The following is a 10,186-nucleotide window of genomic DNA, read 5'->3' on the forward strand; positions in this document are numbered from 1 at the left end:
CACATGTGGATGTAATGCCCCATTTCACAGGCAAACTTGAAATAGGCGATAATTATTGCAACTGCTAAATTCCAGATACATCGGTATCAGCGTTTATTAATGCAATAATTAATACATCAACACCAGCTCAATGGTAATGAGGGCCATAGCCTCTTCCTCTGCATTAACCAACTGCAATAGGAAGACTATCCTGGGTTGACTAGCACTGTAAATTTGCTCGTCCATTGATATGTCATTAGGTATGAGCTATCACTCTGTCCATTAAAACTAAAATGAAATATACATGTAGATGCCTATTTGAACAATATTTTTCGAAACAAAGTAATTTAGATTCACGCATAATAAGAAGAGTCCATGTTGTGTCAATTTTTTTAATGTGACCCTAATATTTTTTTAATATTTTAGCACATTTCACAATACAGATAGTAACGAGGTACCCTCTGCACACAACAAAATAAGTGTATTAAACATGTGTCACTGTAGACACTTGTGAACTTCAATACAAAGTTGATAGAAAAAAACACAATGTCTTTTTGTTTGATGGAAGAGTTTAGGTCTTCATTTAATTTCTTCGACAAGGCAGCCGACAAGTGTTTCGTTGCGATGGAATGTTAATTCCGCGACTCCTCAGGGCTGGGAAAGATACAAGGGACAGCGATGGAATATACAACACAATGCAATTACATGATGTTCAATAGGACCTTTTTTTCAGTAGTGCAACCTAAACCCAAAACAATCTATAAGAGTGAATTGTTCGCAGTGCATCAAAAACTATACTTAACTTGGTGGTAATTGTGAGGGAGAGAGGATTGTGTGTGGTTGTGTAACGGAAACCTGTGAAAGGAAGGATGGGATATGACTTATGTGATAGGAGGAGATATCAAAAAAGGAACAGGGGTGGCAAAAGGGATAACTAAAAAATGCCAGTAACATAAGGCAATTGTGAATACGGCGTGAGCTCATGACTCAAAACATGCCGGTGCTCCATGTTTGGTGTTAAAGAGCGTAAAGAGAATATTGTGTGTCATACCTGTAAAGTAGAAACAATAGAAATATAGGTCTGAAAGAGAAATAAAAGGGAGAATCAGGAAATAAAAACAAGGAAATGGATTAGGGGAAGAGCAAGTGAAAAGACAAGAAAGTTGTATCGCTCACCTCTCCGCCAGTGATAATTCCGACCCGGCAGGGCCCAAGACTTGAGTGGTGTTGTGTCTGAAATATAGAGACACAGATCTGTATAAGGAGTTCAAGAGGACAAAGCAAAAAACAAAATGACTGTCCTATTTGGGTGACAGTAATGTGGCTAATGCGTGTGAATGTGTAAGAACACTCAAGGTGAGGAAGGTGGGTGCGTAGGTAATCTCACCCGATATGGGAAAACCTCTGGTGCGGGTTTCCAAACGTCTTTCATCAACCGTCAAATTTAAAAGAGCGGTGGAGCCCCAGTTGGCTCAATCCTAGTCAATTGCTCTGGATTAGAGAGACACCACAAAAAAGGGCCACAGGTTGTGGAATCCAAATCATGCCAAACGTTAAGTGAAGGGCTCAGGGGAATGAAAATGTAAAAATTACCAGAGCGAGTGACTCATTGTTACGTGGTCCCGCAGGCTGGTTCAGAGTAATTTCAGAGAGCAGGTAATTTCTCATTTATCGAAGCTGCCGAAAAGTAAAGGTAAAATATAGGGGCGATGTCAGTCTCGCCACCATGGGGTTTCAAGAAAATAAGGGGGAGGGCTGTGTCAAGCCAATAAGTGCGGGGGAGAGAAACTTACTTGTATTGAGCAGCAATGCCGGTAGTGATCCTGCGGGTCGCCGTATTCCCGGTAATGGACATGTGATGCGAGAACCGGAAGTCTTGTGGGATCTTACCACTCCCAGTAAACACCACACTGTGCATTTATATTGTCTGAGTGACAGCATAAACAGCATGACAATGGAGGATGCAGAACATCTAGAAAAACAGAAGCAAAGTGAATGGAAGACTAAACAGAGAGGAGCAGCAAAACCAGTGATTGACTGAAAATAAAAGTAGACATAAAACTGCCAATCGGGGAAGCAGAGCCAGTGGAGGATTTTTAAATAGCAATGAGTAGAACATTTTGGACTGCAAAGTAGACATAGAGATGTTGGAACAGCATTTCATATATTCTATAGAGTCAATGCATATAGACACAGAGTGACAGTGAGTGTGGTACCAACAAATGATATTGGTCCTAAAAATGAGTTCTTAAAAAACAGTAATATGAATCAGCCAATGTTTCCAAGACTTCTTCTAAGAAATGTTTTGAGACAGCCTAAAACATGAAAGCTGGACAATGATGGACAGGCAGCAGGTGGACCAACAAAGAAGAAATCCAAGGATTTGATGTCTGATTTTCTAATTACCCTAACACTTTTTCTTTGATGATGCACATTGAAAGAGGATAAATTGAAAGACACAAGATGTAGAAAAAGAGAGAACTCAAAGAAAAGAAGAACAAAACAAAGAAAGAATGGAAAGTACAACATCTCTAAATCATTGCCAAATAATGGAAAAGAGGATGGAGCAAAAGAGGGAAAATATTTACAAGAAGGTAAAACTATTGCTATACATACATGGTACACATGAAGCAAAGTTTACAGTGGAAGCTGAGCAAAGGTGCAACTTTGCTGAGCGCTTTGAGGTAGACGCATGTACTTTAGGACACTAGATTAACCAGTGGAATAATACAAGAGTTCACGGTCAATTATAACCCATAGATTTATCACTCTAAACACAGAGTAGGTAGTTTGCCAACTTAGTGGGGGCATGGGAAAGGTGTTTGTCTCAGACTGAGCTTACCTAAGAGAGTATTTCGATTTTTCAACCACTGAAGTAAAGGTTACTTTCCCTTATTGAGGAGGCATATGAGGATGTCTCTTCTGTTGCACATGGTTTTGTCTAGACTAATCATATTCTGCATGTCAAAGCATTGGAATTGGATATCACACCATAACACATCAGGCAGTCAACACAGAAATACATTGAAGAATTATGAGGACAATAAATAGCCTTGAGTGACCTCTGTATGTTATCTCTCGGGTGCTCAATGTAAACCTCCACAGAGTTCGACCAGGAAGAAATTATTTACTCAATCCATCACTTCCAACACAGTGTTTGAAAAAAATGGGCTAATAATTAATTATCAAGTATGCCATATGCAGCTTAAAGAGACTGCAGATTGATTGTTATTAGGGACATTCAGAATCTCCTCATGGTGGAAGAGAGTATTGATTCCATGCTTCTGCTAGGTCTTAAGCTAGATTATTGACCAGGCAAAAAAAAAGGAATGTTTTTTTTCTATGTACTTGCAAAACCAGTTGCTAATTTTTTTACGATTTTTCCTTTTTTGGTAAGTTTAAAATTGAAAGGTTCATGAACAGGTCATTGGTGTCCGCGTTGAGATTTTTAAGCATGGATATACTTTGTCAGGTTATCAGATACAATGCTGTCTTTCTAAATGCATTTAAAAAAGTAAAAAGTTGTTAAATAACATTGGAATCTTGTGTCAGATGACATAGACCAACCAGCCCCTCCCATGCACTCCTTCAAGAAAGCCAAGAGTATCCGCGATCACATAGTTCGATCCTTTCTGGACATTCCGGACCTGCCCTCAATACAATCCATGTGGGGCCTTCCACCTATCCTGGGCCATCACCGATGCAGAAACTGTAAAGCCTGCGATATGACTATGCAAGCAAAAGACGTTGAGTACAAACAACTCAGGGTGAAACTCAAAACTTTCACAAACTGCAACACGGAAAAGGTAATTTACCTGATTCTCGGTCCCTGTGACCTGGCATATATAGGCCAAACAAAACAAAAAGTCAAGGCCAGAATTTTTACAGCACTGCAGCAGGGTTAGCTGTGAATTAGCTGGCGCACCCCTTGTGGAACACTTTAAGGCCAAGGGACACGTGCCTGATTCACTATGCAGGCTTGTCCTTAAAAAAGCTACCCTGGGGCCCCAGGTGGTGATATTCGGACTATACTCAATATCAGGAAGCCCAAGTGGATGTCTCTATTTAACTCGGTTGAGAATGGCCTGAATGAAATGGACAGCAGTCAAGCTCAATTAGCTATACTGTGATTCTATTCCTCCCTCTCTTCTTTACTGTCTGGACAGTGGATATTTACCTCTGTGGGGTCAGGCTCTGTTTCCCTAGACTCTTTTCCATCCTCCTTTCTAAGGTTTGCCCTCTATACACACCTATGCCCTCCTGTGTCGAGAGGCTCTGGTGTTACAATCACTCTCTCTATCATTACTATTACAACTCCATGACTATTGCTCGATTCAGGATACCCTCCGCCCTCCTGTGTTGAGAGGCGCGGGCTTCTACCATTTACACACCTGATAATAATGTGCCTGACCGTTAGATGTGATTTACTACTGTCTTTATTTTTAATTTGAGCCAATGTCTCCATTTGGATCCCATATTCATGTAGGACACATGTAGATGTCATTTCGCCCTCTTGCATTGAGAGGCGCTGACTTGTATTTTTCAGCTTAAACAACCATTGACTGTCCCATGAAGGCGCTATATATATATATACATATAATCTATGGGCCACTTTTGCTTTCTCATTTTTGTTTCCACTTACCATTCCTGTATACATGCATTTATGTTCTTTGTCCTTTCCACCTTTGGGGTTTTACATCGTCCATTTACTCATGTTCCAAGGCTTTGTTATACAGGCCAGATATACCACATTTTTTCACATATTTGGTCACACTTAAGGAGCTCTCTCACTCCTTGTCGATTGGCAATCTGTGTTTGGTCACCCTGGAAACTAGTTTGATTCGATCGGGCCTCCATTCTCAACCTGACGCACGCACGTGAGCCGTTCGCTCTGGGACATCATTTACATAACCAGCTAGTTCGAGTTGGCCCCCCTATCCGATGTGACCGACCTCGTTGCGGCCCTTTCCGGTGATCTGGTGAGTGATACCACGGCTTCCCCCTGCCCTTTAGTGCCTCCGGTTATTAACACATTCCCTGAACCAATGGCATTCCCCTTTTTCGCCCCTATATAGAACGCGAGTCCCGACCTTGACGGGCGGCAGCCCTGTTCTTTTCAAAGAGACTGCATCATGCTGGGATGCACTCTGTAAGTATCAGGCTGCGTTTATTTATTTATTTATCTATTTGTGTTCACGGTTGTTACGGGTGTCATGGGTGTCTCTGGTAACTCGGGGCTGACACGGTATCCGAACCCTGGCCTGACCCGCAGTATGGACTTCTGAGTACCTTTGGGCTCGCTTTTTCATTACCAGTTCACTATGGAAACTCTCCACCTTGGGCCGCCTCACACGGGCACGGATTGTTTCATCTCAAAGTTTCACTTTTCACTACCAATTCAGTCACCACCCACGCTTGCAATCTGCCTAACCGTTCGATTCCCTTTTGTCACAATCAGTCAAGATTTAATCAGAGACGCAATGGCGTTCCTTTCTCCCTCCCCCTTTTTTCATGCACTCGGTTTGTTGTTGTTTTTGGCATTTAGGTGTCTCGTTATTCAATCACGCATTTTCAACTTGCCAACTGGCTAAAGTCATGTGGTGTTTAAGTCCTAGGACTGCTGTGGATATACTAAGTGTTCGTCATTTTTTATCCTCTCAGGTTTTGGTTTGGCCGACCAGTTCCAGACAGCGTTATTCAATTGATGGCACTCTACTGATTATTCCACTAGATCAAGTGAGTTGGCTCTATGTTTCTCAATAAGTTCTTATGCATTTATGTGCTCATGATGTTTGTGAGTCTCGTTTTACTCGCTCACACATGTTCATTTTATGGTTTCAGATTTTTATTAAACCTCCCTCACCTTCTCGCTTGGAGCCTCTGGCCCACACCCACCATGAAATCTTAGATCCGTGATGACTTTCAATCACGGTAACCATTTTGGTTTATGTGTACAAACCACATATGATTTGTGTCTTTTTCCAATTATGCATTGCATCTTATTTACTCCCTGCCCCCACCTCCCCACAGGTTCCCTGCGCCTTCCTCGTTTGTCCTGATGAAGACTCCAGCCTAAGGTTACACTGCTACCTAGAACTAGAGGGGATCGAAACGTCGACGATCTTTCTTTTTGCCTACGAACAAACCATATTGCTGTATTAACCCAATTGGTTACCGTTGAAGGCTTTTGTACAATCTTGTGTAACATTCATGTACTCAGTGTGGCTGAATGTATAAGCCAATACGTATTACAAGTATCGTTTTGAATTGGGTCCTATTGACCAGTATTATCTCCCTATTTACCCCAAAAACCCACACACTTTCCTTGCACCATTTCCTTCCCTCCCCGGGGCACCGTTGCTGTTTGGTCATTTGTAAATTATTGAACCATTCTGTGACTTCATTAAATTGTGAACCATGTATTGTCTATTGATTCTATGTGAAGGTTAACACTGAATCTAAAGTGTTTTTTTCTAATTTATTTTCCTAATACTCAAGCTGTTTCTTTTTGTTTCTCAATAGTTCCACGCTGGGTCCACTTGTTACTTTACCAGTTGTATTACTTGTGTCAGTGGTTTTTGTTATAGGATTTCTTGATTTACTCCTCTTATTTCAGGTAACCCTTTAAGTAGATTTTATGCATGGGTTTGCCCTTTTCTGATTTACAACAATGACATGTTAGTACCCTCTCTTGTGTGTTCATATTAGCCTGTTCTTTATTGAACCACTTCTCAGGAACCTTAATACCAACTTTGAGTAATATGTCCTTCCAGGGAGCTGGAATGCCTAGCTTTCAGGTGAGTTTGTCATGGACTTAGCTCCGAGGATGGTCTGAATGAGGTTACAAGAATATATTGGAATGTGTTAGAGAAATCTTTGCCTGGAAGGGTTTTAGTAGTATTGCTCTTGGAGGTAATTTTTAATTTGTTATCCAGACTTTTTAGCTGGCTAGTTATGAGGGAGTGGCCTGACTAAAATTATGGTGTGATGGCAACGTCCTTGAGTTCTACGCACAGAAGGATAATGTATGTGGTTGGTTATTAGATTGCTCAACATAGTCCACATTTTTTATATTAAGTTCATAGCGATGACTAATTCTTCTGCAGGATTATTTTGTGAATCGTTAATCCAGAGATTAATGTCTCCTCATATTAAGATTGCATGCGCCGTCAGAAGTAGATTTGAGAAGGTATTTAGGAATTCTTCCATGAAATTAGTGTAATGACCCGTAAGGCATTCAATTATTCTTATTATTTTAGAGGGGTTGTTATCGAAAATACACTTTTGTTGAAAGTGATTCACTTCTTCTCTGATATTCTGCAAGCAGATTGGGGTGCTATATTATAACATTGATTTTCCACAGCCATTTTTTTCTCTCCTGCTTTTGGTGAAGAACTTAAAATTGGATGGAATCGTGATATTCTTAGTATAGTGGTTGATGAAATAAGTTTCCAAAATAATTGTCAGATTTCCAAGTTGTAGTCCTTAATGATATTGGTGACATGAAGCTCATTTAAGTAGCAATTTGAGTGTTTTAGCGCCAGTCTGGCATTTGCTGATTCTTTTATCTGGGAAATTCTGTTTGGTGAACATCATGCATTCTATTCACCATAGCTATCTTTGGAAAAAGCAAACACTGGGAAAACTTTAGGAACTCAAGCAAGATAGGAAATCACTGGAAATTGACAAAACAAGACTGATAAGAGGTACACACAAAGCATAATCAGCACACAATGCTTCATGAAGACCAAAACTGGATATCTCTCCAGTGGTTTCTTCGAGGACATCATCATACCCTATCAAGGTCTCAGGTAAACCTATTTGGGAATCAAACTTCGATCCTAAGAGACTTCCCTAAGCATCTTAGACAGAGATCAAAAACCATTTCATACTCACACAATGGATGCAGATTAATTTATCATTCTTCTTCTTAAATAGAAGGTAGCTAAAAAAACACATACATAAGGAGCTGGTCTCTGTCTCTTGTACTCAGGTCATGGTCATTGTTAAGGCAATGGGAGTGGCAAAGAGGACATTATGGCAACTTTCACGGTGGATCCTAATATTGTGTAGCAATTGCTGTATATGGTGAATATTTGTCCACCAGTGGACTCGTGCCATTCCATGTACATTTGTTGATTTCTTCGTAATGTTTCCAGAATGTGTGTTGGTGCAGAATAGAGACATGCGCAGATGAGGTTCTAGCTGGTTGAGTTTCTGCTTACAAGGCAAGCTACATCCAATACTTCTTCATTTGAAATACAGGTTGGAGGTAATCTCACAACTGCCTTGTGAGATTCAACTACAAGCCATTGAACTTGAAATATTGAACTGTACAAAATATGTTATGGGACCAAGCCATCACCATAAAAAATGGCAATCTTGAAGTTTGTAGTCCGATATCCTATGATTTTAAGGGTTAGAGTGGGATAGATTCAATCACTTACTAACCAGAAGAACAATCCCATGATATTAATCTTCTTATGTCACTATATTGCTAACGACATGTTGTCGGGCATAAATATCGTGGCCTAAATACAATTGATCAAAAATTCAGTTGCATTGGGTGTAGAGTTTCTATTGCTAACTATAACGGGGAAATATTTTTGTAAATTATATTTAGTGCATAGTATTTCTGTCACATAATATTTGCGTTACAATATTCTGGTACCAAACCCTTCAGACATCTACCTAAAGCCCTAAAAGTCATGTGGCTCGAGAATAGAATTTTCTAATGCATGAGAAGTGTGAAAGGTGCTCTACACAGGTTAGTGTTCCGTTTCAATCTAGTTTCCATATGTCAGGTGGGCAAAGTGAGCAATGATGCCAGAAAGACAAATATAAAAGGTGACAAGAACAATGACATTTGGGATAGATTGGGATTTTTGTTGGTGCACCAATAAAAGGTCAACCCCATAGTTAGAGTGCAAGCTTGATACTATTCTCAACTTCCTTGAGCTTTTCCAATGTCTTTTGAGCTGACCATTTGATAGTGATGCAAGTTCTCAAAAATAAATAAACTAATACCCATTCCTCTTCTTGTTTATTTGATTGCCGACTTTACAATGACCCATAAAATTACTCACTCTCAGGGCCACCACAAACTGAAAAAATTGGCAATTAGAAATTCGAACTTGGACCTGGGCAGAGCTCACGGTGTTTCACTTTGCAGTATTCCATGGAGTTACAGAAAAACTCCACCTAATTACTCAAGAGTTCCACGAAAGGGCGGAGTAGACAGAGATGTGTTGAATGCAGTGTGCATTTTAGTAAGAAGAACCTCTCGTCAATAAAACTTGCCACTAGAGGGCACTGCACACAAACAAATACAGTCAACTTAACAACGTGTAAATATTAAGGGGCAAATCTACAAGAAAGTGCCGCAGCGCGGTACCTCAAGCCCTTTGGCTGCGCCACGCTGCAGCACTTTCTGAGCACAGGAATGCGACATATTTACAATAATATGTTGCATTCCTGTGCTCTCCCCTGTGCTGGCACACAAACTGCTGACATGCGCCAGCGCAGGCACCCTTGCACCATGGTGCACGGATGCCTGCGTCATGGGGAGATTGTTTTTGTGCAGGAACAGGCTCCTTCCTGCATAAAAACAATCACTACAGGCATTTTGCTCTTTCAATTCGTCCTGTAGAATGCAGCACACATAGAAAGAGGAAAAAACAAGGAGAAACCAAAACATTTCTCCTCGTTGCACATCGCTACGCCACCTATAGGGTGGCATAGGTACAAAGGTAGTTTATTGTGATGATTATTTTAAAATCTTACAACATTTCGAACTAAAAGAAAATTTAAAAGTTATATTCCAGATTAAAATCATATAAAATGGCATTAAATATCCTTTACAACCAATTAAGTATTTACAATAGTTACATCTCTGAGTTTCTTTTTAGTTAACAGTAGGAACTTTACAAAGGAGGAGTTTAAAATGATATCATTAGGAATCATGCATTTAATCACGGCCTGCCTACATGACCGTATACCTTGTGAGTTGAGATGATTTTTTAGTAATGTTTTTCTCTCTTGGAGGAGTTCGGGGCAAATACACAGAAGATGTTGAATATCTTCCTCACCTCTATTGCACAGTCTGCATTTCGTTTGGGTTACTTGAAATTCCCATGGGGGAAGATGGCAGAGCCCTGGCATGGATCCGAATCGCGCATTAAGGAGCACCTGCTTGTTTTTGTGCGTA

The 10,186-nt window shown here is 40.4% G+C and overlaps 1 long non-coding RNA gene across 1 annotated transcript in view; it reads left to right on the plus strand.

The window, feature by feature from the left end:
* LOC144827480 (uncharacterized) overlaps positions 1-6,393 on the plus strand; it is a 67,938-nt gene extending 61,545 nt beyond the window's left edge. Inside the window, exons 3-5 of the long non-coding RNA XR_013610206.1 lie at positions 5,641-5,715; positions 5,821-5,910; positions 6,010-6,393. This is a non-coding gene — a long non-coding RNA (uncharacterized LOC144827480). The remainder of the gene's footprint in view (positions 1-5,640; positions 5,716-5,820; positions 5,911-6,009) is intronic.
* The last annotated feature ends 3,793 nt before the right edge of the window (positions 6,394-10,186 follow it).

Source organism: Lissotriton helveticus, chromosome 4_1 (assembly GCF_964261635.1).
Source record: "Lissotriton helveticus chromosome 4_1, aLisHel1.1, whole genome shotgun sequence".
Lineage (NCBI taxonomy): Eukaryota > Metazoa > Chordata > Amphibia > Caudata > Salamandridae > Lissotriton > Lissotriton helveticus.